The 21,334-nt window shown below is 32.1% G+C and overlaps 1 protein-coding gene across 1 annotated transcript in view; it reads right to left on the reverse strand.

The window, feature by feature from the left end:
- Positions 1–21,334, reverse strand: part of LOC123664240 — a 55,179-nt gene that overhangs the window by 11,369 nt on the left and 22,476 nt on the right. The gene's annotated exons all lie outside the window — the stretch shown is intronic.

The following is a 21,334-nucleotide window of genomic DNA, read 5'->3' on the forward strand; positions in this document are numbered from 1 at the left end:
ATGTCCCTGAGATAAGTAAGGAAGTCCGAGCTCGTGAGAAGGGGGGAGGTTTGGCGACACGCCTGTGATACACCTATAATTAAAGGTGTCCACAGGCTAACCGCTTATATACATGTACATCGCTTGTTTGCCATCTCCAGATCCATAATAACCCCCCGTACACTAAAAACCTATGTCAGGTTTTTTTACTTAAATGCTTTATGTTGAGTTTATTTATTTTATAGGTACATCCACAGAATACATATAAAACATTATATATGAATCATTATTACATTATTATCTAATACGTATCCCATTACGGAGTACACAACATTCCACAATATATTTATGTCATAATAAAATTACTTCACATAAAATTTTTAAAAGTAAAAATCCTACTTATTAACAATAAAAATTTTTCATGAGTTAAGTGAAACAAATAAGAGTTTTGAGATAGCTAATAATATTATCGTTATTATGTGAAGGGTAATTTTGAAGCCTAGTTACTTTTTATTACACTTAATAAAATCAAAATTCGATTGTGTGTGTCTCTTTAAAAATTTAATTTACTTCTTTCAATACAGATTGGAAAGAATTGTTGACATAGAAAATAAATAATACAGAAGTACACAAACATATACAGGATACATCTATCCATAAAGAAATTCATTATACTGTCTAGCTCTACATAAGCTACGTAGACGAGGGATGCCCAAAAAAGTAATTTCTATAAATACATTGTATCGTAACGCACGTGCATTTGTAGCAAAACATGATATCATCGAACCGTTATAAGGATAGATACAATATTCTCGGTTATGTACCGACGAAGCCATAGGGTTTAATGCGGTACGTCGATACGATATTTAATAGGAATACGATCGCACCGAATCGTATGGTTATAATATATTTTATTTCAAACTATCGTATAGTGCTGAATCGCAATTCGTATATTTAAAGCTATAAACAAAAAAAATAACTAAATATTTCTTAATATATATTATAGCTACATATTTTTTTGTAATAAAAGTACATATAAATAATACATCCATCATCAATCATTACAGCCTATACAGTCCACTGCTGGGCATAGGCCTCCACAAGTTTACGCCAAAAATAACGTGAACTCGTGTGTTTTGCCCATAGTCACCACGCTGGGCAGACGGGTTGGTGATAAATAATACAATATACATATTATATATCACACCCAAACTGTCAACGGGTATTGAATCTACAATGAATGGAGCAGAAAATAGGGTCACAGCAAACAGCGCTAACAGGCTAGTCGAGTTATATTGTCATAGTATTTTAAACAGTTCATTCCATATTCAAGATCGTTTCTGTCCTTGATACTACGCAAGCAAGTAGCAGTATCTCTATGATCACGTATATTACTTGAAGAATAATACAAAACGATTATACTTTATAACAAAATGTATGATATTATATTGAAATTCGAATTCGAAACGCTGAATTTGTTTTAGACCATTCTAAATGTAAATTGAAAGTGTTCAATAAAATTAAATCAAAATCATTCATAGGTTTCCATCATTCGACTTGTTGCATTTTTTTTTTTCTTATTTTCTATTTGACTAAAAATACTTTTTTTATTTATCAAAAATCTTGCTGAAATTTATGCACTAATACTTATTGTGCTCAACTACAAAGACAAAGCACACACACGCACACGCTTACGCACACGCACACGCACAAGCGCGCGCGCGCAGACACGCACGCACACACACACACACACACACACACACATTTAGAGGAATCAATACAAAAGAACAGTGAGCAGAAGGACAGTAACAGCAGCAGAGTTCGTTCTTTAACCGTTTTATTTTAAATCACATCCTTTTTCGTCTCATGAAAGTTTTAGGAGTGATTTATTTGACGAGAGGAAATGATTGGTTTTTAAATTATTGTTGTTTTTAAATACCTGATATATGTTTTAATATTAAGATATTAAATCATATTTACTTATGGGAGTAATGTAATATCTATAAACGTAGAAAAGCAGCTCGGGCCACCACTATTTAAAAAAAAACACCACAAACGAAAATAAAAGCTCTTATTTAACAACATTTCAAACCTATTTTCGTTAACTTAATAAAATGTCTAGACTTTGAAGAGTTTTAATTTACATACCACTGCATATGTTCTGAACAATTTACATCATTAGGCTTTAACGTTGATTAAATCGACACCATCTTGTTCCGTGTGTATCGCGTTTTCAATTCAATCACTCCTCGAACGTGATGGCTTTTTAGATCTTTACATTGTGACGTTATACAGCTAAATCTTTATGGCAGCTTGTTGTTGGCTTTTTTGATTTCTATTCTGTATTGTTTATGGTTATTATAAGCTGTAAGCTTTCCAAATAAAATAAAATATACACTTTGTGAATCTTATTATTATTTTAATTCACCGAAAACACCAAAAAGCAGTAATAATATTATAAGCCATGGTCCTATAAATTTTGGTACCTAGGAGTTCAGGTTAAAATTCAGATTGTTTGTTTAAGTTTTATCGCGTTTTGAGTGGTTAAACGACAATGTGTTGTAATGATATCAATTTTTAAAAGTACTTGTGAAATTTATATTTCAACCTGCAGTAGAGCAGACAAAATTAGTCCCGATTCTTCTCCTTCTTTTTATGAAAGGAGTTCATGCCCCCCAGCATGACAACTGCAGATTGTTACTGTAATTATCAAAAAAAAGTATTATGACTAACATAAATCCCAAAAAAAATGGTTGTCTGTAAAATTGATTTACGGGCAATAGTTTAACGTGTCAACGTCATAACAAAACATCTCCTAGGACGCATAGGCCAATACAGTGGCAGAGAGATAGATACGGCGCAAGCGTACAATGAGCGTAATGGGACAATAAGTCATCCTTTTTCGTGCATGAAGCCGGCGTTCATTGATTTATTAGACGTTGTCACGTCGAAAAACTTCATCTTTAAAAGTTCAACTACAATAAAAACAAATTTACGAAAGTCTGTACTAAAGACATTTATCCAAACATCGGAGTGGAAGTAGCGACTACAACTGAAGAGGACCCTTTTGCGTTTCTTATCCTCCTTTATCTGATTTCCCTTTATATATCTGATTTCGTTTCATGCCTTTCAATATTTAACAATAACTTGCCTGTCTATTTTATGATGTTTTCAACAATAGAAAGGAAAAAAACTGTATAAGCTAATAACGTGAAATCCTCGATTTTTTCCCGCTTCAGTGGAGAGATTATCTTTTTAAAATATTTTATCAGTTATTTGCAGTGTAAATATTAATACTTTTATAACTTTACCGATACAAAATGCGTGAAATAATAATTTAAAAGAGTAACCAAGTGATATCTTGCCAACTTTTTAAGTAACTAACATTGTCTACTTTATAACTGTATATACTCGTAACAACTATAAACAACTATTAAATGGTAAGTCGAAATTACTTAGAAAATTTAACTTAAATTAGGTAGTTCTCGTAAAATCTCGTTAAACATATAAAATTGCAAGTTTAATTATATTTATTTATTTACTAGTTGACCCGACAAACGTTGTTATCCCATATATGTTAATAACCCCTTTGACCCCCTTTCCTTATAACTTAGGGGTATGGAAAATAGATGTTGGTCGATTCTCAGACCTATCCGATATGCACACAAAATTTCATAAAAATCGGACCAGCCGTTTCGGAGGAGTATTGTAATTAACATTGTGACACGAGAATTTTATATATTTAAGATTTAGATGAAAATGATATTTAAAAAAAAATCAATATGAGTAATGACTGGAACTCATCGTTGACACTGGACTAAGGCAACTCCTTATCATATCACTGCAGAGCAAGGTCCCTTTACCATACAAAAAGGGGTTCAAACTTATTATTTTACATTGCGTATCATCTATTACAGGCTTGTTTATAAAAATTTATGATAATGTGCTGAATTCTTATTTTAACGTATTTATGAAAAATGCAATAGCTAAAATGTTCATTATAAATAAATTAATAAATATCTACACAATACACAGACGGTCGTCTGTTCCAACAACCGACTGGTATAGATAGCTAAATTTTTTTTTCGATAAACATACTTACGAGTATACATAACACATGTATAAATAAATATTTATATTACACCCAGACTCGGGGTGGGAATCGAACCCACTGCGCCAGCGAGCTAGTCAAATTATCACCTAGTAGTCATTATCACCTTAGAAATATTAAATGTAAAGTAGTGTATGATTGATATTTTACTAAGTTTTTAAGGAGGATAGTAAAATGTAGAATAAACCAAAAAAACCTCATGTGTCCATGGTTTCTGTAAAGTATCCGAAATGTCGGGCATTTAAGAAAACTTAATAAGCCGCGATAAAATCCGATAAAGTTGTTTCATTATAATAAGTGAAATTTGCGTAAAAATACATTTAAAAAAAAACGAATATATTTAGAAATTTAAGAAATATGAGTGGGTAGTATAATTTCAATGTAACTAAAAGTAAAAAGTAAAATAATATATGTATGTTCTTTTGGAGCCCTTAGACTTTCTTAATGCGACGCTTGTCACTAAATCCGTTGTTATATGACGTTTATCTCTGCCAAATTTCAAGCTTGTAGCACAAAAATCAAGGACTTTAATATAAAATCGCATAAGCCCTAAGACCACCTTAATCCGGTCCTTTTTATACGTCGTAGACCATTACTAGTAGTAAATACTGTTTATATTATTTTTAGGTGCTGACATAACATAGACGAAAAAAAACATTAAGTTAACAGAACATAGCTCATTACGCTTAGTAAATCATAAAGTAATAAATATAGAAGAGAACTTTAGTTCTGTTACATAACTGTAGATAAATAAAAAGAGAAATATGATATAAGCGCTGATTAAATATACTAAGTTTTAAGAACTTTATTTCCTCAAGAACATTACAATTCAGTTACTCGTTAGAGCGTAATATTCACATATAGATACTTTATTAAATAAGTGACAAAGTATGATAAAGAAAATTTTTTTTGAAGTGAAACTTCTTTACGGACGCTTGACTTGAGGAGTAAGCTGGTGAATGCGTGAAAAGAGCGTTAGGAAAAGTGTGATCGGGTGGGGCGAAGGGAAGTTGAGAAGGAGATATAAGTTAGATGAAGGCTTACTTCAATCGTGTGTTCTAAAGCACACTCGTTTTATTTATTTATTTATTTATTTATTTTTTTGTAGAATTTGCTCTTTCTCCATTTCCTTTAAAATATTCGAACCACGTTTCGGAAGATATAGTCGATTCGTAAGCCCACCAGTTTCTTTACCTTTTCGGAACATTTCGTCTAGACACGTATCAAGCAGAGTTTTGTCTATAGGAAAAATCGTTTTCATCATAATGATAGAGCGATATAAAAGAATAATAAATATTTCTTTACTTGAAAAATAGTTGTAGTCTAAAGGTAAAAGGAATACATCTAACGTCTTACAAAGAAGCGAGCACTACATTTAAATTTACAGAGTTATTCAATTTCAAATAATTACATTTTTCGAACATTTTATCGAACATTTTAATTTACATTTTCCTCAAGTCTAATATTATACTAACGTTCCATTACCGTGATTAATAATAAACGATATTTGCTTTCCCAGAATTAAATTTTTGTAGAATTATACTATACTATTCTATTAGAAATTATTATTTTCATTTTTTTTATAAATGTTGCATGGAATTTTATATATTTTGACTATTTAAACGTTGAAAATTTTTACTATTTAAATTTTTAATGAGTTACTTATGAGACATATGCGATATTTGGTAAGCTTCGTCTCGTCTTCACTTCGAAAACTCTTGCAATGCTTAAAGACAAAAGTCTTCAAGCAATACGTCCTGCCTGTTTTAACATACGGTGCCATGACGTGGCCGCTGGAGCAAACGTAAACGTGAAGCGTAAGTCCTCAGACAGATTAGAATCTTGTGTCTGAGTATAAGAACACATGTAATTCAACACGTAAATGCATGAAAAGTGATCGAATGCGTGACGAGACTAAAGTAATATAATTATTTAGCCCTATTGTGTTAATTATTCTCAGTATGCTGACGTTTGCTTTAACTTTCTACGATAAATCAAAACATTACTACGATAATTTCACATATTACATAAACTAAATTAATTTAATAGTTTGTTAGGTCCACATTAACTACTCGAAGGAGAAATGTACAAATAAATTAAATTGGAGTGTCTGTTTGTAATATTAAAACAACCACTTTTTACTAAATGCATATGGATGTTTATGATACATATAACAAAATAACATGTATTACAATTTTTGTCTGTCTGTGTGTCTGTTTATTCTGGCTAATGTCTGACACGGCTGGACCGATTTTGACGGGACTTTGACGGGAATATAGTAAGGAGTAACTTAGGCTACTTTTATTTTAGAAATATTTATTTAATAACTCTGCGAACTGAACAATAACTTTTTTGTTAAATTCCACGCGGACGAAATCGCGGGCACAGCTAGTCTAAAATAAACACCTGTGTGAGTGTGTTTTTAATCCAAGGATCTATTGTGTCTTGTATCCGTTACCGTGTTAGTTTTCAACAATGAGTTTTTTTATTTTTTAAAATGCCTTAAAAAACATTTATGGGCAAACAGGCTTTCTAGCGTCAATAAATTTCTATAGGCTGTAAAACGTCACGCAATGACAAACTTACTTTTAAATGGTTGATTCGTTTACATACAATAATAAATTTTATTTCTTTTTAATAGATTTATCAGCATATGCTTCAAGAGTCACATTAGGTGAATCATATTTAAATTTAATTTAGAGTCGATAGAAATCGACCGAGCTACGAAATGGGACTGCTTTTTAAAATGAATGAAGCCTTTTGATCTTAATAAATTTGAAATATGGAATAAAATATTGCAAAAAAAATCTAAAGTGAGACTTAATTATGTTTTTCAAGTGCTAAGTAAAAGTTGTATAAATCTTCTTTATTTATCAAAAGTGAAACATTTAGAAATATATAAAAAGCATAAACAATGTTGTCCCGGAGAGATCGCTATATGCGATAAGATTGACATTGCAAACTCATATATAATTTCATTTATAGTTTCATTTTTAATAAATTTTTTCTATGTGTGAAATAAAATTTTTTTAAATCAATAGGTATTAGAACTACATTCATTTAGAATGTAGTTAGCAATTTAAAAAGCTTTTAGATAGGTTTAGAATAATTTTGTCTGAAGTTTCCAGAAGTTTTTTCTAACTGTAAAGGTTTTTCGATTACATCAATCTTTCCTGTGAGTTTTGTTGAAGTTTTTAACGGCAATCCTTAACTTCCTGTTCAATAATTATGCTGAGTTACCAATGATCAAAGGAAAAGAAAGAGGACCTTTTTATTAAAAATCCGATATTTCGTAAGCGAAATTGGCATGGAAGTAAAAAAAGGTATCGAGCTTAATAACTAAAGTATCTGATCTATGCGATCATTTAATTTGGAAAATATTTTCCAACTCAATTAAGTTCAGTATCTATTGGTCTTATTATAAATTTTATAAAAAAATTTATAGTAAAATATTCAATAGATTTATTAACGAGTTATGTTATTGATACGGTTTCAATAACAGTTACTAGTATACACGAAATTTCCATACACATCAATGAAACAACACCGCGCCAATATATTCATTTCACACATTAATGACGCTGGCTGTTGCGCTGGCGGTCGCGGGTTCGATCCCCGCTCAGTATAGACATTTGTATTGGCCATAAAGATGTTTGTCGTGGTCTAGGTGTTTGCGCTTGTATCTTGTGTGTATTTCCTGACCCCGGATACAGGAAAAAATACTACTTGGGGCCGTTGAATGTGAAGCGATTTTAAGACAAAAATAGCTTTCAAAATTCTTCTACTGAATCTTAAATACAATGATAGATTAACGAAACAATTATTTGTGCACTGCCCTGTTACTCGTGGGTCTCAAAATTGCATTGTTTTTATCACCGTCGACTCGTCACTACGGCATTACACTCGCTAATATTCAAATGCGAAGTATACCAGAGAGAACGTAAACGTACGAGAGTTTACATAAACTTTGTAAATAATATACATTTCGACAAGACGAATTTTAATCCTGCTATAAAACTAGTAGCTCAATGAAATAAACGTTAAAAATTGATGTTGTAATTCACTTACGGTTTATATATTACATCAAAGGATTTTATTATTCAAAAATTAAAATAAATCTTGTCAAAATAAATAATTAGTTAGATTTAGATTAATTTAATGTATACGTCGTTAAGACTTAATAGCTGAACTCGTGTGTTTGAACGATATTTTTAATATAAAATAAGATATTAGCATTATGATGTTGAAATTCAATGATCTGTATTTAACATGACGCCAGCTTATCGTGGTTTTACATCCGATAATACAATTTTAGATCGAAATCTTATTATTAGAGTACAAAGGCTCTGTTTAGTGGTAGAATATTTAGACACTATTAGAAAACATATGGAATAAAGGACATAAGAACTAAGAAAAAAAAATGACAATAGTTTATTAAACATTATACATATTTACAATTCACAACTTAAGAACTAAATATTTACAGATAGTTTTGGTATAAATCATGGCCGCGTGGAATTGTGCCAAGAATGCTGGCAGCATTTCACCGTTGAATGGCTATGCCGATTCTCTGGGCAAAAAATGCACCAACCCTCTTGTCACCAGTGGAGGCAATAAGGCGAGGAGTTATCTCGTTAAAAAAAATTTAGCACTGCTACTCCAAGGTCCAAGTGTTTCGACTGCAAACGGCACAAAGATGTAATTTGGAATACTACGAAATGATATTTATGTGACCATTATTGCTTATCGTAATGCAACAGAAGAATACCAAACCACATACAGATTCATTTTATTGAAATTTAAAATTGTTGCTTACCCTCTATAATCACATCGTGATTTTTTTAATTTGTAACAATCTACATAAAATGATTTTTTAACACTGAAACAGAAAGTCAAAATAGGTGATCATAGAGAAATGTGTACGTTCAAGAAAGAAACTGCACTTCATTGTATACTAATATTAAAATAGACATATTTTTATATACTCAGATATATGCCGGTGTGCGGGTATTCAACAATGATTTTTTTTTTTTATGTCACTAGGTCGGCAAACAAGCGTACGGCTCACCTGATGGTAAGCGATTACCGTAGCTTATAGACGCCTGCAACACCAGAAGCATCGCAAGCGCGTTGCCGACCCAATCCCCAATCCCCCCAGGAGCTCTGGTCACCTTACTCACCAACAGGAACACAATACTGCTTGAAAACAGTATTATTTTGCTGTGATCTTCTGTAAGGTCGAGGTACTACCTCAGTCGGGCTGCTCCATATTTTGAGCAGGAAATTCCTGCTGTGCCCTACCTCATTAAAGATTTTTGTCACACCGTTGAATGCTAATGCTGTTCTTAGTTAAGATTCTTTGTATTTTAAATAAATAAATAAAATAATAAAGTCAGATCTAATATATATTTAATATACTAGTAAAAGTCAGGTTTTACTAGTAATATAATATACATCTCAATTCGTATTCATCGTTGACACTCAGCAAGCATTTTATAAACATTCCACGAGTACATACCATGGCTTATGCGCATTGCTTTCAAACGTCAAATTACAAATATTTGTTTCAGTCTTGTGTTTTGATTATCTAAGCAAATAGTATAATATTTATCTATTTCAAGATTATAAAGGTAAATATAATACTGAACGCGTAATATTGCTATCTACTTGTTCAGTTTTTTTTTCTGTAGAGTTATTGAGAGTATATTAAGTCAATTTGGATAAAACTGATAAGAGGGATCATGTATGGTAACAGTCTTGACGATATGACATATTTATAGTATTTTTTTTAATAAATTCCCTATTACGCTGTTTTTATTTTCTTTTATGCAACGATTACAGTGTAATGGTGAAGAAAGTTCTATTAACAATATCATATCACTCACTCAACCGAATATATTTTTTATTAATATTCGTATAAAATATTTCGTTGAATAAATACCGTCGAATATTATTGTAATACGTATGTAGTAACCAAAGGAAAGGTCTACCATAAATAAATACGGAATATCAAAAATCTGTATTATAAACAGAAATTAAATTATATGTAGTCTTTCGACTGAATTGGAAGCTCGTTTTCTATATTTGCAGGGCGCGGGCGTAGGTTATACTCGCACTCTTTACAATACTATGTAGGTAGTACTTAAAATGATTATAACAAAATTGTAATGCGATCCGATCCAATCTATCGTGTGGCATAGGGAGTAACTCAGAGCAGTGCCTAGGACTTGCGACCCAGGTGTAGGTTTAAGGAGATCTCCTTTGAGATACGTATCAACGCTCACCTTCACTGCTCGAGTTATCCGCCATAATATGTAACAATTAATTCGTATGCACAAATTAATTATCGAATGAGTCTAGGTTAAGCTACTAGCAGGATACAACAAGTGTATCGTGCCAAGCCAGAGCCAAGACTGCCTTAGCCGAGGTGACACCGTTCGTTTTATACATGTCAGAACAATTCGAGTAATATAATAAATGAGGGTAGGTGACTATCGAACGATGTGCTAGGTGGCGCGATCGTTGCATCTGTTGTTTAATAATTCCTTTCTAATTGCGTAAGACAGCGCTAATGCCGACATATACAAAGAAACTCTATATATTCCGTCTTTTATTTAATATTTCGTGTTATGGAAAATTGTATGAGACTATTCATCATCCATTCACACATCCCGCTATACAAGTTTTTGTATTACAGAAAAAAATTATGTAGTTCGTTACAGGTCGTATATTATAATTTAGACACAGACCGTTGCAAAGTAATCATTCGAAATGGCAACAGTTCGAATAGATAATTAAGATTCACATGGAAAATACAAGCGTTATTGTAAATATACGAACTCTGACATAATCAATCAATATATATAATAAAAATATAACGTATCGTTGTCTGTTCATGGAAGATATATGAGAAACAATATTATTGGGACCTTTATCAATGCAAATAGTACCCAAAACAATGATTGTTATTGAAAACAATGAACTAGACTTTTGTATGAAACCGAATGAAGCAGAAATTACGCGACTGACAACTCACAAAATTGCGCTCGTTTGGCCTTACCATTTCACGCTGAATTGAGAAATCTCGTTAATTCATTTGGTTTTTCTAAACGTATGGATCAAAGTATCGACAACACGTTGACACAAGGATCACAGTACCGGTTTGTGGCTGTTGCGCTGGCAGTTGCGGGTTTGATCCCCGCACACGGTAAACATTAGTCTTAGCCGTCGTTGTCGTTCAAATTTAACATTTGACAGATTAAGTTCGTGTCACTGGTACACGATTCTCACTTTTTAGAAGTCAAATACTTTCTTTATGTTTTAAAGTTGAACGGACTGACAAACGGAATTTCCTTAAGCTTTCCTACAACTTGGTTTCAGAACTTTTAAAACTGTAACAGTCCAAACGAGATCTCTCTACATTCTATTATTAGAAATGTATTTATAATGTAATATTTTAACCATGAAAGTTTACATTAAAACTATATTGTTGAAGTAGTTATTGTTATTAACATTTAATAATTAGTTTTAAAAATGTATTCGTCAATAAACCTTGCAATATAATTGAAATTTGAAACTTTAAGAGGTATATTAATGGAGTTGTTCACATAAAGAATGTTACAAAAGGCTACTACCAGTTACTGAAACAAGAGACATCTCCTCAGTTTTTTAATGTAAGGTAATAAACACTTTATTATTCTCAAACTTAAGAAAAAATTGGCTAGTATATTTAATACTAAGTACATTTCAGAATTTTTAATACTAATATAAACAATGACAAAAGTTGTATTGCATCTTGCATATGAAATATCAATAAACTTGTACATCAGAAAAAACGTGTTAATATATCTATTCGCGACTTCTCTTATATAAGATATATAATATATTTACTACAAAACTAAAACAATTTCCAATAAAAGGCATTATTGAGCAATCTCGAAAAAAAACCTTTTACGAACAAATATGATCCCTTCAGAATTTCATCATAATAAATGTATCATTTTCATGAAAAAGTATAACGATTTCCTAAAAGAAATTCGCTTTGTTTCTTAGACGATTTTTACTTTAACATTTATATTTTTTCCGCCTTTGTTTTGATATAATAAAATATTCTCAATCACTATACGCATGACTAGCTAAAGGTGCTACGAAATATTTTTCCTGATGTTTAGTTGTGTAAAAAGTTCAACAAGCATAGAACAAGTTAGGTGCTTGGAGACACGTGAAATAAACTTTAACTGTATACGTTTAAAATATCTTCTTTCGTTCTTCGTTTTGTATAAAGTTTAACATATGAACGTGTAATATATTCTATATGATTATTTAGAACACGCGATTATAGTACAGTGAGATGAAAAATGACAGAATGAAAACCAAGTACACGCCCATAGCTTCGTAAAAGCTATACCTACGACATTTTAAAAAAAAGAGGAAAAATTTTGACTTAACCTTACCTTAAGGTCTGAGGTCACATATTATATATATCACATATTTACATTACATGCATAAAAAAAATTACAATTGGATTGACAGCCTCCTTCTTTTTTGAAAGTCGGGTAAAAAGGCACGGGCAATTAAGAGCCTAATGGGTGATATTTATTCTCAATAAAAAGTACGCATAAATTGAATTCGATGGCATTTGATTTTAATTCGTAATTACACCAGTAATAAGACTTCAAATTACAATGACACAACTTATTTGGATTTTATCGCAGTTTATTAATTCTTTAGATACCCGCCGTTTTAGATACTTTACAGCAACCATGGTCACGGGGAAACCTCCAAACCATCAATTTCTAAACCGGAAGACTTCAAATATTAAATAATTGCCTATAATTTTTTTTTGAGCTCAACACCGTACGACCGTTCATAATGGCCTTTACCTCCTCCTGTTCGTGTAATTGTAACTTATTTGCAGGATAACCTTTATCCACAACAGGTAAAACAGAACATAAGACATTTATATCCGTCAGTTAGTATGTACAGTTATTATTGAAGCGTAGCAGACAGCTCTATTTTTATCCCCGAAAAACTTTTACTGAGGAGTAAAACATTTACCATATTTTAAAAATATTTTTGCTTCTAACGCATATTTTTAAATGTATAAAAATAAAAAAACGAGTGTGCTTTAGACCACACGACTGAAGTAAAACTTACAAAACGTAACTCTCTATCTTTCTGTCTTCACTAACTTACATCTCCCTATCAACTTCCATTCACCTCGCCTGATCACACTTTTCGTAACGTTCTATTTTTTCATATTGAGAAATAATTAAAATCGGCTAAGTATAAGTCAAAGAAATGTAATTACGAATAATTACGCACCGCACATAACTTAAGATTACATTCTTAAGGTAAAATTTTTATCAGATTTTTTTTATGTTAATTTATTTTTGACTAAATTCTTTTGCGAGATAGAAAATTCAACAATTCGAACTTTTGTTACGAAGTACTTACTTACAATTCCAAGTTGATAAAAGAATAAATGAAGTGGATAATAATCCAATTTCTCGATTTACATAGAAACTTTGTTCACAAACCTTCCAGACAATTCTATTATGGTTTTAATTCTACTATTAACGTGATGAAACATTTGAAATTTAGACAGTTTAAATGTTAATCTAGTATTACTTTGAGTAAGAACGTATCGAGATTTCAAAAAGAAACATATGAAGACTTTAAACTATAGATTTATCGCTATTATATATATATATATATAGTTCTACATTTCATCTGTGACAAGCTTAAGCTATATTAATGTAATTTATTTGTAAGTAATTCATCTTCATAAAATAGTAATAATAGTTGGAACACTATAAAAATATTATATAAATAAAAAATTCTCAATATTTGATACCTCTTTCTACAGTTTTTATTGGTTTACAACGTCGACGTAAACGGGTTTCCGTTAAACGTCAAAACTCGCAGTTTCCAAACAAGATAATAAAATCAAGCTTCAATCAAATATTTTAATATGAAAAATATGAGAAAGAGAAAAACAGAATCTCATAATCTTTAGCAGTCTTGTGTTTTGAAAACACTCTACAAGGTGAAGAATAAAGTTAAGTAGGTGACCTAAATTAAACGCCATACGCGTGATGCGTGTCGTAGGCAGCTATCCCAATAATTCGGCTGTAGGGTAACAATGGACTTTGACTATTGGGACAATCTCATACATTAATACATAAAAGTTAACAACAGAAAATAAGTCTGCTGAGAATAAAACAAAGAAAGTATGCGTTTTTTTATGTGCTTTGTATTTAAAAATAAATTAGTATATAGAATTTGTTGCTGTTGTACAAGAAATATTAATTTAACTCCCAGTTTGCGATCTTTTTTTACAAGTGATGTAATGTAATGTTTCTATCTTTTGTAATAAGTTTTAATTACCAATTTCAATACATTATCTATTATTTATACATAAAAAAAGAGATGAGTCAATATAACATCAATTATAGCTTTCTTTTATACTCATCTATTTGTGATTTTGAGCCCAAAGTGATTAATGTATCCTCGTCTTTTTATAATCTATTACTCTTGCTATCATATTGACTTATTTCATAAAGTTTTTGGTAACCAAAAGTGTAAACTATTTAATAAACTTATTTTATGTTTGTCCGTCAAAATAAAATTTGATAGTCAACATACTTGAAATAATCTTGGCGCCGTTTAATTCCAAATAAGTGTAATTGCGTGGAACAAGCGAGCGGTATTACCACCATTATATTTTCGGAAAAGAATTCGAGTGTGATTGTGGACAGTTACAGTCAGACATGGATAAGGGCTTAAGAGGAAAATCTTATTGGGACAATCAGCTCTACCTCATAAAAATGTACGATTTAGGACCGACTGGTGGTAAACTATACTAATATATAAGAGCTAAAGATATTATTTGTTTGTGTTTGCAGTCTGGCGATTATGGGCAACACACATGAGATCACGCCATCTTCTGGCGCGAACTTGGGAAGGCCTATGTCTAGCAGTGGATTGCGATAGGCTGAAGTGAGTATAACGGTGAACGCCAATATCTATGTTTTACTGACCGTCGAAGGAAAACTGGTTCAAAAGCTTGTCATTTTTTTATCTTATTAACTCTTGAGACATTACGACAAAGGATAATAATAGAGTAATTACTATTACTTATGACACAATAACAAAGCATAAAACAGCTTTTTTTTCTAATCACGGAAGAAGTACAATTTTTAATTATAAACAAAATACTTTTTAAGATATTAAAGTATTTTTAAGTGCTACAGAATTGTAAGATTTATCACCTACCAGGAGTGTTTGTCTTGTCATTTGTCATTTCAGTGAGCGTACTTAAGTGTTAGTATTCAGCGTCATGCATGATAAATGAGGGATTCCACTTACTCCTCAAATTGTTTAACTTAACAAGACAATTTATTTTCTTTGAAGATAAATTGTCGTGTTAAGTTTCATGAATGCATTTATTTTTGTATGAATTACAATCATAAATATAACCAAATTCCTCTTTTTCAATCTCCAATCTACGTACTAAGTACATACATTGTAGACTCAAATAGGGATGTAGCTGTATGTCTACTATATTTCAATGTAAAACACAGTAATATGGCATTTTTAAGCGTATTTGATAAATTAAATGCATCCAGCGTAGGTCGGGCATCCGGTAGATTTGATTCGCACTGGCGCTGCATTCTGGCCATAGGATTAGTTGATTATTCAGTCTTACATTAACAAATAATGAGCGATTGCGATCGAGTATCATAGTAACATATAACAAGTAAAGCACAGTGTACATAAGCGGTCTTATCGCTAGAAGAGCGTAATGCAAGTATTAGCAAATGTACACACACTGCAAAAAAAAATGTACAAATAATAATCGGAGCGGGAACCGTACACGTGATCGCTAGCATTTTAGTCAATTACACACACTGTTTCATCAGAATGGCTATCATTGAGAGAGTATATGTTTGGATGTTCGAATTTCATAGCACATTAAGTGGATAGGTTATAATTTGATCACCAATTAGCTCCGTCCTTGTGTACACCTTGCTGTTGACATCATTATGTCAAGATATATTGACGTTTATCTTGTACTGTATTAACATTGTGTTATATATGTATAGAACGTGAAACAGCTTAATAATGACGGTAGTTCCATAAATGACCACGACTGATTCAGTTTGTCTCGGTTAAATACAGCCTTTGTCATTCACTGGTAACGTAGTATTCTCTATTTGAAATAAACAGACCGAAGATGGGCAGCAACGTCTTCGGTGCAACAAAGCCAGTCCTGCGGTCAAAAACCCGCCTGCCCAGCGTGGTGACTATGGGCAAAACACATTATTTCACGCCGAACTTGTGGAGGCCTGTGTCCAGCAGTGGACTGCGATAGGCTGATGTGTGTGTGTGTGTGTGTGTGTGTATTCTCCTTGTGAAAGAATTTTTAAAATCGGTCCAATAGTTTTGGTCTTAACCAATTGGTTCTAAATGGGTTCTAATTGGAAATTTAGATTCTAACTAGAAACAAACAAAGGAACTAATCTATAATATAAAAATGAGTCGCTGAATGTGTTGCTAAGCGCAAAACTCGAGAACGGTTAGACCGATTTCGCTAATTCTTTTTTTAAAATATTCCTTGAAGTACGAGGATGGTTCTTACGGAGAGAAAAATTCTAAAAAAAAAATTAAATTTCCTGAAAAAGTCTAAAAACAACACTTTTCTATACTCCCATACATAAGATTTGTGATAATACTTAAAAGTCAATTTGAACTTCAATACCATACGATAAAGTTTGTGTTAGGCGATACGAAGTTCGCCGGGTCAGCTAGTTTCCATATACAATATTAATATAGAGAAAATCTTTGATAATATATAACGAAATTAAAAATATAGCAATAATTATTACGGTATATTTAACTAATTAATTAATTTAATCTAATGATAAATAAAAAGTTTTTTTTGTTGTTGTTGTTGTTGTAATAAGCTATATATAAACTGAGGTGAAATGTGATGCTTAGTTACCGCTTTACGAATGACTCTTGAAAAGAAGAGGAATAAGAAGCTAAGGAAGGGAAACTGAGGACCCCACATCCGGAAGCCAACATCCGGCTCGCTCATTCATCTCACGTAACATGACTATTTTACGACAATATTTTGTAATATTATTATCAAGCTCGCCATAAATTAAGTATTGAAAACTTAACTTAGAACTTATGATAAATCAAAATAAAAATGAGTTAATATGTATATTAAAAACTTAACTGTAATGAATTTGACAATTTTTTTTAATGAAAACAAAGCAATAATTGACAATTATCACCAGAAGTTTAGCAAGAAACTGACAGTTTTTTTTTTTTATTATTCAAGACTTATTGTTATCAAAGAATAACTTTGATACAGCAAAATTGTAAATGTCGACTTTGAAGTACAATCATCATCACCACGGTAAAATCACCCACTGTCTGTTACAGCCTCGTAATATCCTACTGGCAGACAAAAACTGTGATTTGAACTTAATCCGTTGCTGTTTCACTTGGGTTTTTATACTTCTCTGATTTAAACTACTTTCAATATTTACATATTTTCTAACGACTGCTCCTTTCCACGACTAAAATTAGATATATATTTAAGCTTAACTACTCAAAATCTGGAGCAGCCGAACTGGAGAAGTACCTCGACCTTACAAAAGATCACAGCTAAAAAATACTGCTTTTAAGCAGTGGTGTGTTATCGTGGTGAGTACGGTAGAGCTCCTGGGGGGAAGGAAGGAAGGGATAGGGTTGGTAAAGCGCAAGATGCGTCTGGTGTTGCAGAAGTCTTTAAGCTACGGTCATAGCTAACGATCAGATGAGCCGTACGCTTTTTTGCCGTCCTAGTTGTTTATAAAAAAGCTTAAAAATTAAAAATTCAACATTTTTAGCTGAATTAATTTCATAACCACCCAGCATTCTCGTGGGCTGTCTCACTAACGTCATTGTCAATTACTTGCAGAGCTTTAGTATTGACTATCAATTTCCAAATGAAATATTTGACATTAATTTAAAGACATGAGAACGTGATTTTTTTATTACATGAATTCTTTGAAATTAAGAGGTTAAAATAAACATTTGTATTAATATGAGACGAATGAGAGGGTGAAAAAAATTAGTTGAATGTTGTGGTCATAAATCGCAAATTTATCTTTGAATTTCCCAAGAGGTTTTATATACAATTCAATTTTGAATAAATATAATTGAAGTGACTGTCTTCGATTTCGAAGTTGAAACGAAATTACGTTTTTTTTTTTCAATTTGACGAGCTTGTCTCAGATAAATAAATCACTTTGTTAAGTCTTTATCTCTTAAGATTATTTTAAGATGAAGTAACATATTTTATTAACGTAATTCTTTTATTAGTATTTATTTCTCGAAATAGAAACATTTTTTTAACCGTACAGGTTTACCTGCAACATTTTAAAAAATATTCTTTCAAATAATATAGTGTTGAAATAGTTTCATCGCATATAAATATTTAAATTGGAATCATGCTCGACGTTTATTTTTTTATTGGTTTTGTTTTTCATAAATAAAGAAAATAATAGTCATATTTATTTTTCATACTATATTTGTTTATTTTAATCAATATTTTATTCATTGATAGTAAATGTCTGTTAGCTATGATATTCTTTTTTTAATGTAATTTCAAATATGGAATTAAGTGTTCAATTAAATAAATAATAGGTTGTCTGGAAGTAATGGCTAATAAGACACAAGTCTGCCCATTGTACTTCAATAATAAATTCTTAAATAAAATTATGAATATCTATTGTTTTAATAAAAAATACTTTCACCTCCCAGATTATTTTTTCGGAATTGATTTAAAAGACAAATAAATAAGTAAATAAACGCCTCACATTTACTGACCCCCGGTAAGATTTTCTCCTGTTATATATATTATCAGGGGTCCGGTAAGGTAATTCCAAAACATCCTTAAAATATTTATTCATTTATTGTATATAATAAAACATGTATAATATGCACCCAATAGGGCTAAATAATATTAACCTGACTTTTATCATCACCGCGTAAACATTATGACAGTCATAAAACACGGTATTATAGTAGTATATTCGCTATTAAAGTCACGTAGCCGCATTGTAAATAATATTTACGATTATTTATATTAAAGTGAAATGAGTATATGATACTAGAAAACCTATAAAATCCCCATCTAAAATTACAAGTCAATAATTTTTACTGTTTAACCCCTGAAAAGCTGCACCCTAAATCTATCTATACATATATAAAAGCGAAAGGTTACTCATCACGAAATCTCCGAAACTATAAGACCTACAAACTTGAAATTTGGCAGGTAGGCTCCTTATAAGACGTAGGCATCCGCTAAGAACGAATTTTACGAAACTCGACCCCTAAGGGGGTAAAACGGGGGTTAGAAGTTTGTACGAAAGTCCTGTGTTTTTAAAGTAAGAGACTTGAAATTTAAAATGTATACTCTATAGATGGCGAGGAGGCGTTCAAATAATGTATCATTAGAAATCAACTCCCTTTTGGGGTTAAAACGGGGGATGGTACTTTGACTCACTCATCACAATATTTCCGAAACTATAAGAGCTACAAATTTGTCATTTGGCAGGTAGGCTCCTTATAGGTCGTTGACATCCACTAAGAACGGATTTTACGAAACTCGACCCCTAAGGGGGTAAAACGGGGGTTGGAAGTTTGTACGAAAGTCCTATGTTTTTGAAGTAAGAGACTTGAAATTTAAAATGTATGCTCTATAGATGGTGAAAATGAGTCCAAATAATGCATCGTAATCTATATATTGTATAAAAGAGAAAGGTCACTGACTCACTCATCACGAGAACTCAAAAACCGCTGGATGGTCCATCTATCCAGATGAAATTTAGCAGGGAGGTAGATTATAGTTAGTAAAACGTCCGCTAAGAACGGATTTTTTGATATTCCACTGCTAAGGGCGTTTGATTGGGGTTGATAGTTTGTATGAAACATATACAACAGCTATAAGTTCCCCTGCTAGGTTATTTATACTGCAGCCTGAAAATAAAACTAAAAATGTGGTGTATTATAGAGAGGTTTTATAAAAATAACTAATAAATTATACTAAATTGTGCCTTTTAAAAAATTACTGAAATAAAAAAATAATTTGCTTAAACATCTTGATAGTAATGCATATCGTCATAACCACGCGAACGTAGTCGCGGGCAACAGTTAGTGTATTATAACAATAAGTCCCCAAAAGTGTATGTGATCGATTCCCTCAAAATTTACTGAACGGCTTTTCATGCGGTTTTACCAATGGAGAGAGGGCTTCAAGAGGAAGGTTTACGGAACGACTAAGCCGATTTTGCTGAGATTTTGAGTTTCACTGGAAGTTTGCCGGGAAAACTTTGTGACTCACTGATTTAAACGCGGGCGAAGCCGCGGGCACAACTAGTAATTATATATAAATATATTGTTATATTGCGGAAAACCGGGATGTCTTGCGCGAACTCAGTGAGGCCTTTGTCTAGCAGTGGACTGACTGACTGACTTGATATAACGCTTAAACAGATAGTCGATTCCGTGTTCATCATCATCATCATCTTCACTTTAGCTTGATACAGTCTACTGCTGGACATAGGCCTCCGCAAGTTCAAGCTCCTGATGTGTGTTTGCCATAGTCATCACGGTGGGCAGGCGGATTGGTGACCGCAGGGCTGGCTTTGTCGCACCGAAGACGCTGCTGTCCGTCTTCAGCCTGTGTATTTCAAATGCAGCAGTTAGATGGTTATCCCGCCACCGGTCGGCTTTTTAAGTTCCAAGGTGGTAGTGGAACTATGTTATCTCTTAGTCGCCTCTTACGACATCCACAGGAAGATAGGGGGCGGCTATATATTTTATTGCCGTAACAACACAAATATTTTGTCCAAATGAAAGTCCAGTAATAAAATAAAAAATAAATAAAACAACTACCGCAGGTTAGCTGGAAGAGACTTCTTCTAGAATTATCTCTACTGGCTTTCTACATATAAATTATATAATGTGTATAACGCCTGACTGAGCGCAGTAGTCAGTGGTCGTCGTCCGGGCTACATCTGACGCATTCATTGCATATTGGAAAATGACTAAAATCGGAAACATCCACATTTTTTTTATTGTCCGCTTAACTTAAACACGCCAATACGCCAACACGCCAACATGCCAAAACTCCAACACGCCAACACTCCAACATGCCAACACGCCAACACTCCAACATGCCAA

The sequence above is a fragment of the Melitaea cinxia genome, chromosome 21 (genome assembly GCF_905220565.1).
Source record: "Melitaea cinxia chromosome 21, ilMelCinx1.1, whole genome shotgun sequence".
Classification (NCBI taxonomy): Eukaryota; Metazoa; Arthropoda; class Insecta; order Lepidoptera; family Nymphalidae; genus Melitaea; species Melitaea cinxia.